The 13,710-nt window shown below is 39.3% G+C and overlaps 2 protein-coding genes across 8 annotated transcripts in view; one reads left to right on the top strand and one right to left on the bottom strand.

Moving 5' to 3' along the window:
• Positions 1-3,456, bottom strand: part of IDI1 (isopentenyl-diphosphate delta isomerase 1) — a 30,916-nt gene extending 27,460 nt beyond the window's left edge. The window contains exon 1 of the mRNA XM_058184296.1: positions 3,328-3,456. The gene's annotated coding sequence lies outside the window, so the exon portion shown is untranslated. The remainder of the gene's footprint in view (positions 1-3,327) is intronic.
• A 77-nt stretch (positions 3,457-3,533) lies between these two features.
• WDR37 (WD repeat domain 37) overlaps positions 3,534-13,710 on the top strand; it is a 75,940-nt gene continuing 65,763 nt past the window's right edge. For 2 of the 7 annotated variants that reach the window (XM_058184294.1, XM_058184292.1), the window contains exons 1-2: positions 3,543-3,777; positions 11,165-11,297. The gene's annotated coding sequence lies outside the window, so the exon portion shown is untranslated. Of the gene's footprint in view, positions 3,778-9,838; positions 9,854-11,160; positions 11,298-13,710 lie in introns of those variants that run through there. The other 5 variants (XM_058184287.1, XM_058184289.1, XM_058184293.1 and 2 more) reach the window with 5 other exon arrangements.

The following is a 13,710-nucleotide window of genomic DNA, read 5'->3' as shown; positions in this document are numbered from 1 at the left end:
AGCAGCTGTGTTAATAACAGACTGTCTTAGTCTGTTATTAGTCTGTCTTAGTTGTTAAGTGACCAGTGTTAAGGCACTGAAAAAAGTGGGTTATGACAGGTGCTTGGACCTAATGACCACAGCATCCCTATGGTCACTTACCGTAATCATCATTGGGGTCTTGGTGCTTAGCATGTATTTATGATGATTACAGTGTCCAAAAGTTGTGTGATTTTCAGATCTTCCCAGCCAGTTTCCCACAAGAAAAGTCAATGGGGGAAGCTGGAATCATTTAATGACCATATGATTCACTTAACAACTACAGTGATATGCTTAACAGCCATGGCAAAAAAGATAAAATTGGGTGCAACTCAGTTTAAAGTTGTCTTGCTTAGCAATGGAAATTCTGGTTTCAGTTGTCATTGTAAGTCAAGGACTACCTGTAGAATGTAGTCATTCCAAGTAAATTGGCCTTTTTTAGGGGAGTTCCTAAAATTTATCATCCTGATACTAGACTGAGCATTGCTGAAGATTAGAACAATATAGGTAGTCCTCAACCTACGACCACAATTGAGCCCAAATTTATGTTGCTAAGTGTGAAATTTGTTAAGTGAGTTTTGCCCTATTTTACGACTTTTCTTGCCATGTGTAAAATGAATCACTAGGAAAGGTTCCCCTCGCACATATGTACTAGTCGTTCCCGACTCTAGGGGGCGGTGCTCATCTCAATTTCAAAGCTGAAGAGCCAGCGCTGTCCAAAGACGTCTCCATGGTCATGTGGCCAGCATGACTAAATGCCAAAGGCAAATGGAACACTGTTACCTTCCCACCAAAGGTGGTCCCTATTTTTTTATTTGTTTTTTTTATGTGCTTTCAAACTGCTAGGTTGCCAGAAGCTGGGTCAAGTAACGGGAGCTCACCCTGTTACGTGGCACTAGGGATTTGAACCACTGAACAGTGAATCACTACTGTTAAATTAGTAACACGTTTGTTAAGTGAATCTGGCTTCCCCATTGACTTTGCTTGTCAAAAGGTTGCAAAAGGTGACTACAATGCCCCAAGACACCGCAACGATTATAAATATTATATCTATAATATTTATATCATAAATATTAGTTAGTTGCCATGCATCTATCTGAATGTAAATCACATGACCATGGGAATGTTGGAACGATTATAAGTATGAAAAACGGTCATAAGTCACTTTTCTAGTGCCGTTGTAACTTCAAACCTACACTAAGCAAACTGCTGTATGTCGTGGACCAACTATAGTATATATGCATCTGGCTTTTTAAAAAAGAAAATATTTTAAAAGGAAGCTCATGCTGACTGTAATATCATGTCCTGCCAATTACTAACTTTATCTGAATGAGCAACTTTTACAAAGATCTAATGTTTGTTTTTCCCCCAGATATTGATCATGTCAACATTGGTTTTGCTATACTAATAGAACAATGTTCACATAGCCTTAGTAAAAAACATTTAAAGAGAAACAGCACTAAACATAACAGTTGAAACTCGATCTGAGAAAATCTATTTCCACACTGAAGTTGGCATTTTCACTTTGTTGTTGACAATAATTTGACACTGAAAATTCGATCCTTTGTACAATTTTGGAATTAGCTGTTTTGGAAAGACTATATTTACTCATTATACTAAGGCAGATGTAAATTATTTAGTCTGAGATCCCAGGGCTGCTATACTTAGAAACGATAATTAGACTCTTGTCTAATCATAAGTTTTAAAATGAGAAATTAAATACACGACTGATGATTAATTGTATTAATTACATTTAACTTTATTATAAGAGTAAATAAAATTAAAACTAGTTTAGCATTCTTCCTACACTAATAGGTATGTTTGCCATATTCAATTTATAAAAATAATAAAGGCGGGATAAAAATAAATAAAATATACATAGAATAACAATTTTTAGAAGCATGCTCAAAAGGATAGTGAATAAAGAAAGGATGCAGTGATATGCTATTAAATTGGAAAACCTTTTTAAAAAACGGTTTTATTTGGTTAATAGTGAATTGATGCAAAATTGGGAGCAAACTTAAGAATTTTTAGGAACTCTTCAGTTCAATGATTAAAAATTCAGGAAAAAGGTAAGTAAATGGAACAGGAGAGGTAACGTAATGGGCTGAGTATGTGCTTTGTGTTTAATCGTAGATTGTTTTAAATCATCGCTTACTAAATAAAGCATCATTCTATACAGATACAGGGACACGGTGGTTCAGGGGCTAAAGGCGTTGAGCTTGTCGATCGAAAGGTCAGCAGTTTAGTGGTTCGAATCCCTAGTGCCATGTAACGGGGTGCTCCCATTACTTGTCCCAGCTTCTACCAACCTAGCAGTTCGAAAGCACGTAAAAAACGCAAGTAGAAAAATAGGGACCACCTTTGGTGGGAAGGTAACAGTGTTCCGTGCGCATTTGGCATTTAGTCATGCCGGCCACATGACACCGGAGATGTTTTCGGACAGCGCTGGCTCTTTGGCTTTGAATGGAGATGAGCACCGCCCTCTAGAGTCAGGAACGACTAGCATGTATGTGCGAGGGGAACCTATATCTTTTTATACAGATACAGCAACTAAGATGATTAAAAGTCCTTGACACAAAAACATATGAACGGTTGCAGGATTTGGGTTTGGCTAGCCTAGAGAAAAGAAAGACTGGGGTGGGGGCATGATAGCAGTTTTCCAGTATTTGTGGGGCTGTCACAAAGAATGGATGTATGTGTGTGTATGTCCCCTTTCATAAGGATTTGAAGGCAGCTCCTCTGAGGAAAAGAGGCGGAAAAGCCCTGGCTCCCCCCACCCCACCCCAGAAATTGCCCTGTCTCTGCAGCATTAGTCATGTGACTGACTGGGCGTGGCCAACTTGATGTCACTCACAGCAAGGTGCCAGCCCACCTTGCCCTGAATGACTTCAAGTTGGCAACGCCCACTCAGCTACATGACCACCAAGCCACGCCCACCAAATAAGCCATGCCCACAGAACATTTGGAACCCAACCTTGGGTGTCAACTTATTTTCCAAGGCAACCTGGAATTGAAGAGAAACTTTTTAAAGAGTGAGGACCATTAATCAGTGGAAGGGGTTGCCTTCAGAAGTTGTGGGTGCTCCATAACGGGAGGTTTTTAAAAAGAGACTGGACAGCCACCTGTCTGAAATGGTTGAGCAGAGGGCTGGACTAGAAGACCTTCAGGGTCCCTTCCAGCTCTTATTCTGATTCAGATTCAGATGAATCTCAAGGGAGGGTCTCTGGTCGCCTCCCTTTCCCCAGCAAAGGCGCCCAGGATGAGCATAAGCCTGCGAGAGGCTGGAGGACCCCCGGCCAACCTCACCAGCCTTTCCGCAATGAAAGCGGATCCGTCCCAGAATCCCAGGGTCGTCTTCCATGCCCCGTCTAGGCGCTAAAACCGCTCAAATCACATGATTGCGCTTCGCATACTCGCGCTGGTGAATTCCGTTCTCTACTACGGTGCCCTTCTCTATGGTGGAAACAGGAAGTGACGTCAGGGGAGTTCTGGAGCGAGCGGTTTTGATGCAGGTCGCCTCAGGGGTTAAAAAAAAAGCACAGCAAAAAAAAAAAAAAAGCACCCCACAACTGCAGCTCGGCCGCCGGTGGCGTCTACCTCGTAATTTCCCTCCTCATCGATCCCTCTTGGCCGGCTGTCTTTCCTCCCTCACCGCTTCCGTGCCGTATTCCTGCCTCCGCCTGTTGGTGACCTCTTCTTCCCCGCTCCCGCTCCGGGTTTGGGAGCCGCCCCCTCCGTTTCTCAGCTGGGCTTCAGGTGAGCCTTCGGGGAAAGGTGGGGGGGGGGACGGACACCCACCTGCGGATTGTTTTTTTTTTTTTTGCCTTCCCTTCCTCCCCTCCCCTCCCTCCCCTTTTGCGCGGCGTTGGGAAGACTGACAGGCGAGGCTGCTGGTTCTATTTTGGGATGGGGAAGGAAGGAGGCAACCTGAGGCGGTGGCTGATGGTGCTCTCTCGTGCCTTGGAGAACCGTTGGACTACAACTCCCATGGGCCTCAGCTTCTTTGCCCTCATACCTTTGTAAGGGCATTGGATTATAGCCCTCCGTCGCTCCCAGCCAGTCAGCGCCCCCCCCCCCACGGCCGATTTGGCTAGAGATGATGGAGTTTATATCTCTTAAGCTGCGGGTGATTGGACCTGTAGCTTTTACCATATGGACTTTTACTTGGGTGAGGGGGGAGGTTTGGGAGAACAAATAAATGGGGTTTTGGGGAGCAGTTGTTTGCTTGGCAAGATGATTTCGTACGGATGTTACAAGGATGGTTCATTTGAAATTTCCTTTTTCTCTTTACTATCCATGTTTCAGTCTTTTCCATGCCTGTGAGAAGAGATTAGTTTTATAAAGACGCACTTGGGGATTCTTGCCTATATGAATGTAATATAACTTTAAAGGGGATGAAAAAAGAACAGGTAATTGACCTGACAAGTGTGTGAGAATAGAATAGAATAGAATAGAATAGAATAGAATAGAATAGAATAGAATAGAATAGAATAGAATAGAATAGAATAGAATAGAACAGAACAGAACAGAACAGAACAGAACAGAACAGAACAGAACAGAACATTTGTTTTTATTGGCCAAGTGTTATTGGACACACAAGGAATGTGTCTTGGTGCATACGCTCTCAGTGTACATAAAAGAAAAGATAACGTTCATCAAGAATCATAAGGTATAACACTTAATGATAGTCATAGGCTACAATTAAGCAATCAGGAAACAATCAATTACCATATAAATCATAAGGATACAAGCAAGTTATAGTCATAAGTGGAAGGAGATGGGTGATGGGAACAATGAGAAGATTAATAGTAGTGCAGACTTAGTAAATAGTTTGACTGTGTTGAGGGAATTATTTGTTTAGCAGAGTGATGGCATTGGGGAAAAAACTGTTCTTGTGTCTAGTTGTTCTGGTGTGCAATGCTCTGTAGCGTCATTTTGAGGGTAGGAGTTGAAACAGTTTATGTCCAGAATGCGAGGGGTCTGTAAATATTTTCACAGCCCTCTTTGTGCGTGTATATGTATATGTGTGTGTATATATAACTTTGAACAGCTAATCTGACACTATATATACACACATACACACATACATACATATACATATAAAATTTTAATTTTGACCAGCTAATCTGATCATATATATATATTTGTTTTCTGAGGTTTTCGCGGGTGTTTGTATATAGGTCTTTGGTTATTCAGGTTTTCTCCCGCATAAAATTGGAAGTGTCTTGGCGACGTTTCGACGAAGTCTCATTCATCATCTTCAGGCTTCAGCTTCGTGCTCCCAGAAGCTCCAAGTGCGTCTTTTGCTCCCAGAAGCACGAAGCTGAAGCCTGAAGATGACGAATGAGACTTCGTCGAAACGTCGCCAAGACACTTCCTATTTTACGCGGGAGAAAACCCAAATAACCAAAGACCTACATATACATACATACATACATACATATAAATACATATATATATATATTTATTTTCTGAGGTTTTCGCAGGTGTTTGTATGTAGGTCTTTGGTTATTGCTCCTAGAAGCATGAAGCTGATAGCACCAGCCTGAAGATGACGAATGAGACTTCGTCGAAACATTGCCAAGACACTTCCAATTTTATGCAGGAGAAAACCCGAATAACCAAAGACCTACATATATATATATATATATATATATATATTTATATATATATATATTTGTTTTCTGAGGTTTTCACGGGTGTCACCAACACAGGACACACCCCCAGCCAATCAGAGCACAAAAAAACCCCCATCCAATCAGAGCACAGCCAAGCTCCCACCCAATCAGTTCAAACCCCCACTAGCAGTTAAAAGGAAGAAACAGCTGCGATCACACATTGCTCCCAGAAGCACGAAGCTGAAGCCTGAAGATGACGAATGAGACTTCGTCGAAACGTCGCCAAGACACTTCCAATTTTACATGGGAGAAAACCCGAACAACCAAAGACATATATATATATATATATATATATATATATATATATATATATATATATATATATATATGTTTTCTGAGGTTTTCGCGGGTGTTTGTATGTAGATCTTTGGTTATTCGGGTTTTCTCCTGCATAAAATTGGAAGGTCACATAAGGTCACATAAAATGGAAGCTCTTTGGACTTCTAGTTTTTCATAGGTCCTGGTCAGATGGTTCTCTGCACCGCCTGCCCCACCACATACATTGGACAAACCAACAGAAGAATAAGTGCACGCATTGAAGAACACAAGAACTCATTCAAAAAAGAGGAACCAACTTCTTCCCTGGTCCAACACTTTAAAGTCACAGGACACGATATTGACTTTAAAAAGACCAGAACTATCGCCAAAACTGAACACTTTAACAACAGAATAATCAGAGAAGCCATCGAGATAGAAAAACGCCCACACAGCATGAACAAACGAGATGATACCTCCCGCCTACCAGCCATTTGGAAACCTGCCCTTATTGACAAACGTGTCCCTAACACGAGGAATGACACCAGACCCACACTCACGAGGTCCACACAGGATGTCACCACCACACATCCACCCAGAAAGCACACCCAAACCCACACTGATCAGGAAGCACGACCAAGGACCAGAAGCCAGACCGCAGCTGCAACATTAGCCATTTCAAACCCCTCCAATCCATACATGCAGCAGACTGACACCCACTACGAAGATGTAGCATGACCACGAACACGAAGCCAAACAGCAGCAGTGCAGCTCACCAGCTCAGATCCCCCTGCAACTCAGACTAATTTGAGCACAACCAAGCCCCCACCCAAACAGGACACACCCCCAGCCAATCAGAGCACAAAAAACCCACATCCAATCAGAGCACAGCCAAGCTCCCACCCAATCAGTTCAAACCCCCACTAGCAGTTAAAAAGGAAGAAACAGCTGCAATCACACATTGCTCCCAGAAGCACGGTTGAAGCCTGAAGATGACGAATGAGACTTCGTCGAACATCGCCAAGACACTTCCAATTTTACGCGGGAGAAAACCCGAATAACCAAAGACCTACATACAAACACCCGAAAACCTCAGAAAACAAATATTGCACCTCTACGGGAGAAATCCACCATCTGACCAGGACCTATGAAAACTAGAAGTCCAAAGAGCTTCCATTTTATGTGACCTTGCATTCCTCTGAAACTGCGAGATCAAAATTTAATCCCCAAATGCTTCCAATTGAAATTCCACTCCAACTCTGCAGCCGCCAAACGCATCCTAAAAAGAACAGAATTGGCCTTAATCAGAAATGAACTTCACACAAAAAGATTCCTCCTAGATCAAATCAACAAAGATCTCCTCACACTTCACCTCAAACTCAGCAACAAGATGCACCCTGCACTTTGGGACAAATCCAAACAACTCGCCGTCTGGAGGCGAAACACAGACCACCCTCAAGACAGACACACACCAACAAACTCAAGACTACAAGAACGCCAGAAACAAACCCCTCCACCCTCACAGCAACACATGAAACAAACAGTGCATAACATCTCAGATAGGATCCTCACCAAAGCTGAAACCGATGTCCTTTCCAAAGGATTCAACTTTGCAGTCACTCCCAAATACATCCCCACTGAGACCATTATATGCGGAGTTGAAACCAGCCTGACCAAAATCAACCCCGATGACGCTAACAAAATCAGACTCGAAATCACCAACATCCTCTGCAGCAGCAAGCCACCCAAAAGCAACTTACCCAAAGAGGAACAGACAGCACTACTTAACCTGAAAAAAGATACCAGCATAATAATCCTACCAGCAGACAAGGGCAACGCCACGGTGGTTATGAACACATCTGACTACCAAACCAAATTAACCAACCTACTCCAAGACCCTGCATACAAGCCCCTAAAACAGACCCCACCACCTACCTAGAAAAACCACTAGATCCAAAATAAAAGCCTCCCCATCAGCGAAGAAATCCAACAAAGAATCATTCCCAGAGAGAAATCATCCAGATGCCCTAAGCTCACGGCCTCCCAAGATACACAAAGAAGGAACCCCCACTCAGACCCATAGTCAGCTCCATAGGCTCACCTCTACAAAACCTAGCCAAATTTCTCGCCAAACAACTACAGCCCTATGCAGAATCCATCGCCTCACACGTAAAAACTCATTCCAGTTCATAGAGATCATAAAGAAACAAAACTTACAGCCCAGCGACCTACTCGTGAGCTTTGATGTCATATCCTCTTCACCCAAGTGCCAATCAAAGAAGCCTTGACAGCTATCCAAAACAAATATAACCCCCAAGCACATACTAGATCTGACCAACCACTGCCTATCCAACACATACTTCATCTATAACGGACAAAAATACAAACAAATAGAAGGCGCACCCATGGGATCACCCTCTCACCTGTCATTGCCAACCTCTACATGGAACACTTTGAAACCCAAGCACTAGAAAAATCTGATCACAAACCCAAACTCTGGCTCAGATACGTAGACGACACCTTCATAATCTGGCCACAGGAAAGAAAAACTTGAAAACTTCCTCACACACCTCAATAGCCTACACCCCAAAATACAGTTCACCATGGAAACAGAAGTTAACAACCAACTTCCCTTCCTAGATGTCTTAGTCTACAAGAAACCCAATGGCTCCCTAGGACACACCATCTACCAGAAGAAAACACACACAAACCGCTATCTGCATGCACTCTCACACCACCACCCAGCACAGATCAACTCCGTAGCCAAGACACTCATCTCTAGAACAAAATGCTTAGCTGACGAACAACACCTAAAAACCGAACTACACACTCTCACAAACGTACTAACATCCAATGGATTCCAGAGAAATAAGATTACCAAACTAATCCAAAAAGAACCCCCCACTAAAACCCAAGACAGAGAGCAAGAAAGAGAACCAAAGACCTACATACAAACACCCGCGAAAACCTCAGAAAACAAATATATATATATATATATATATATATATATATATATATATATATATATATATATATATATATATATATATATATATATATATAATGTCAGATTAGCTGTTCAAAGTTAAACGAAAGTGTCCTTTCTTCCATTCCTCTGAAAAATATTTTAAAAGTACACACTGTTATTATATGAAGGGTGTTAACTTAAATGCTTGCTCCAAGGCATATACTTTATGAACAATTGAGGCAAGTTAGGAAATTAGTGTCAGGCACACTGCCAATCATTTTAGCTGGCCTGTGATATTTTAATGAGCTGATAAAATTACCAAATATATAATCTCTCTAATCAAATGAGATCTTTTCAAATTTGAGGATTCATTAGGTAACTGAAGTCTGAATTTTAGCTAGAGCCAGCTTTAAGAAAACATACAGTTTAAATAATGCTTTAAAAAAACTTTATAGTAATATAAAATTTTGGGACAGTGATAGAACGTATGCTCTGTGCAAATGCTTCAGATTTTGTTTCTGCATTTCCTGGTAAGCTTTAAAAATGTTGTTAAAATGACAAGTTATGGTACACATTTAAATTAAAAATAATGTGATTATGGTACACATTTAAGTTAAAAAAAATGTGAATGTTATGATTGCTCAATGAAATGTTTGGTTCAGATTCTTGGACTTCTGTTCTGAACTAGGGATGCTGTGAGGAAGCTCAGTGGTGTAATATTTGATTGTGATATTTACTTTAAATAGGTATATTTGACACCCTTATAATGTGAAACTTAAGGGATCATAAGAAATAAAGAAAATTTTCTTGTCTTTCATATAACAAAACTCACTTAACAACTTAGCAACAGAAATGTTGGGCTCAATTGTGATTGAAAGGACTATCTGTACTGATTGCTCAAGCTTGTGAAGATTAAGATTTTCATCCTGAAGTAAGAGTGACCTGCTTCTAATTATTTCCTCACTGTTATATTTATTATATTTTGAATAGTGAGATGAGTGGCATACAAATTAAATACATAAAATAAATATTTCAGTTTGCTTCTTTTTTGGTTTCATAGATAGCAAAGTGCTCCACATGTAACTATCCTTCATTAAGGTTGTCCAAAGCCTTGACAGTCCTAGCAGAACCACAGTTTGCATGGACATGGAGGCACAGACAGCTGAAGAAAGCTTCCAAGTAACTCAGTGAGCCTTGTAAAAGATGTGGCTACTCTAAGGCCTCCAAGGATGATTATTTGTTTGAGGCTGAGATCCGTCACGAAGTATTTCTTATTTATGTTATACTGTACAGCTTTATTTTGTGTAACTTGTGTCCATACGGTTCTAGTGGCATTTTGTTTATAGTGCTGCTCAAAAGCCCATATTAGTTTCTGTGAGAGACTGAGGTCCTACAATATGTACAGTGCTTACTTTCAATGCTCCATATTAATATTTCAGCAGTGTGTGACGGGTTTCCTGCAACTGTTACTCCTTTGACTTTGCCAACTGGGTCTCATTCTGGATTAAAATTCTTTATTGTGAAGCTATTTCATCCTTTTGTTGTTGTGCTGTTGTTTTGGTGCTGACATTTCACTCCTGTAAATGTTCTGTTGTGTCAGATTTTATAGTGGCTCAGAAATTATGGCCACTGTTAACAGCAAAGGAGAAGAGAAATTAGACTGGTGATCGACTACTATCCTTACTGCAAATCCTGTTTTGCCATTAAACACATTTTAAAATACATCTTGCTTTTCTTTCACTTTTGCATTAGTTGTCACTCTCTTCAGTTAATACAACTCAAATGTTATCTGGGCTAAATCTTATCTTTTAGCTGTGTGTGAAGTGGAAGAGAGAGAACTTACTTGAGTAGGCATCATGGATAACATATGTTCAGTGCTATTTCCAGTATTTTTCCTTTGCTTAATATAAACTTGTGGATCTGATCTGTCAGTGAATTAAGTACAGTGCCAACTTATTTGTGAGATCACTTTTGGCACAGTGTTTTGAAATGTTATCTTTTATCTATATTATGACAAATCTATTTAAACACATGAGGACTTTGCTAACTACCCACATAGATGAAATGTCATATAAACATTTGTAAAATAAACATTAGTGTTCTTCAAATGTGCTTGAATTGCCTTTCCATGAGATAAAGCTGCTAAACCAATATTATTAAATTGGCAATAGAGTCAATGTTAAAAAGCATGGTAAAAAATGTTGCGGTAATTCACTGTTTGCTTTTTTTTCTGCCTAGAAAGATAGGAATGCGGATTTCTGGAAGAGAGGAATTAAGTTGGAATTCTGCACCTAGCAGTCCAGATTGTAATTGTACCTACATTTTGTGATTACTGTAAAAGTTGGTGGCTCATTTGTTACAGAAATTTAACTACGGTATGTGGAGGGTCTTAATTTCTTAGTGATTGTTTATTTAAATTATTACAAAATTCCTTGAACATTTACTTAATGTCGTTATAGTCATGGTCAATTTATTAGACAGCAAGTAGAGTTTTTACAAACAAACAAACAAATAAACAAAAAGTCCATTGCTTAACTAATCTGAAATGTTTAGTAAAATGTTGCCACATATCGGTGTGCTGATTGGCATTTCGCAACTGTCATATGGTTGTAACTGAATTAATGTTGTGTCACTGACTACAGTGTGCTATATTTGTTTTGCCTAAAGTTGCAGTAGCTTTGGAATACTTTGCTTGAAAGTAGTTTACAAATAAGTGAAAATTCGAGCCAAATTTTCATGAAATGGTAAAACTGTATCTGAATTACAGTATTTCAGATACCAGGAGAAGTTCCTATTGCTGACTACTAGTAGACAGAAAAAAGCTACTGTCCATACCTTTCATGTTTCATGCAAAATCATTTTGAGTTCTATTAGTATATCTTGATCTCATACCCTTCCCACTTCTTTTTATAATTCCTTTAAGTCAAGACTGACTTTTAATCACTATATAGACAAGTCCATGCAGTTTCCTTGATAAATATTTTGGACAATGATTTGCTGTTGTCTTTTTCCTTTGTTGAGAAAGGTTGATTGTGCTCACTGTTTTTAAAGTGACCTTTTCCCACGAAGGGTCCCATAAACCAGAATGGGATGTTGGCTAGGAATTCAGGGATTCAAAAATCTTTTAGGCACCATACTGGAAAAGGAAGCTCTATAACTTTCAATGCATTCAGGAGAGAGAAAAATATTGCTATTTTTCTCAATTTTGCCCAATTGATTATTTGATTGCCACAATCAATTTTATTGTAGAATTTTTGGCAAATTGTTGAAGAACTAGTTTATGTAGATCAATTTGCAAAGCCTCATTCTTTTTCAGAGTATGTAATTGTATTCAACATTTTCCACTGTTTAGACCAGCTGGCTGAGGAATTCTGGCAGTTGAAGTCCACATATCTTAAAAGTTTCTGAGGTTGAACAATACTGGCTTAGACCATAAAAGGGATTGGTTTATTTTTAAGGTCCAGAAGACTCTCCAAAGATCTTCTGCTTTTGCTGCAGAGAGTAGCTCAGCTTCCCTCTGAAAATCTTATAATCTTTCATATTGTGTTTTATTGCAAATTGCATCCTTTTATTCCAGCATGTCTTTTGAAAGTGTAATTTTATAATAATTTTGTTTGAAACTTAGGTCCAAAATCACTGTTTGAACCAGAAAAGAATAGAAATCTTGTCTCAGTTTGCATATTCATTCTACTACTTTTCCTACTTTTACATAATTCTCAGGGAACAAGAAAGGAAGCGGGCTGCTTTAGTCATCCTTTCCGTGTTCTCACACTTCTGGTAACCAAAGATAGTCTGTTAGCTTTCAGATCAGATATGCCAGTGGAATTCCCCCTCCCTCTTTTCATTACATAACACATTCCCACTGTTAAACCTCTGATAAGCAAGATTATGAGAATACCAGCTATTTCTGTGTTAGGTAATTTAAGAGGAAAACCTTAGAGCACCATTGCTAGAGCTTTAAGCTTGATCTTTCTTGTTTTTTCATAGAACATTTAAAGCCAATTGATTATACTTGACCTGAATGTAGAAAGCATTCATCAAGAAATAATATATAATTATCAGTTGTTTATTTTGTAGAATACTTTCCTAGTTTATGTGTAAAATTTATCAATATATGAATTATCTAAAGTGAATGATTTTCTATCATGCATGCACTTGATCTATTCTTATATAAATTAATTTCACTTGTGAGTATTTGTAAAGGAATTTTGAGCTGACCATGGGGATAGGGAAGAGATGAACAAGCCATTAAAATTGACTTGCGGAAGAAAAATTATACGGTTCTTACCCCAGAGCAAAGATAAACTCTGCCTTAATTTCACTTCTATTAGATGGGACAAAGAAACGTCAAGATTATGTTATTCTACTTTAGTACAATAAAAAATATTCCTAAATCGTATCATGTCTATTTCTTGACCTGGCCTACCTTAACAGTATTTAAGGAATCATATGCTGACATATTATCCAAGAAAATGTAATGCTAAATCAGAGTGTCTGTGTCATTTGGGGTGGGTGGTGGTGGTGGGGTCTCATCTGATAATGCTAGAAAGTTATTTACTTTATTTGTATTCTGCCATTTTTAAAGACTTCACTAACTAAAAAAGAACTAAGCTAAATCTAAAGAAGAACCTTTCAATAAAAAAAAATTAATAAACCCAACCAAGAGGAAAAATTGAAACAAACCCTATCCAATATCACCAGGGACAAAAATAGATCTAAGTCAGGTATTTGTTAATAGATGTCAATATCCATAACTTCCTTGTGGGATAGATGGAAAATACAGCTCCT

The sequence above is a fragment of the Ahaetulla prasina genome, chromosome 4, assembly GCF_028640845.1.
Source record: "Ahaetulla prasina isolate Xishuangbanna chromosome 4, ASM2864084v1, whole genome shotgun sequence".
NCBI lineage: Eukaryota > Metazoa > Chordata > Lepidosauria > Squamata > Colubridae > Ahaetulla > Ahaetulla prasina.
This window is presented reverse-complemented; position numbering and strand designations above follow the sequence as displayed.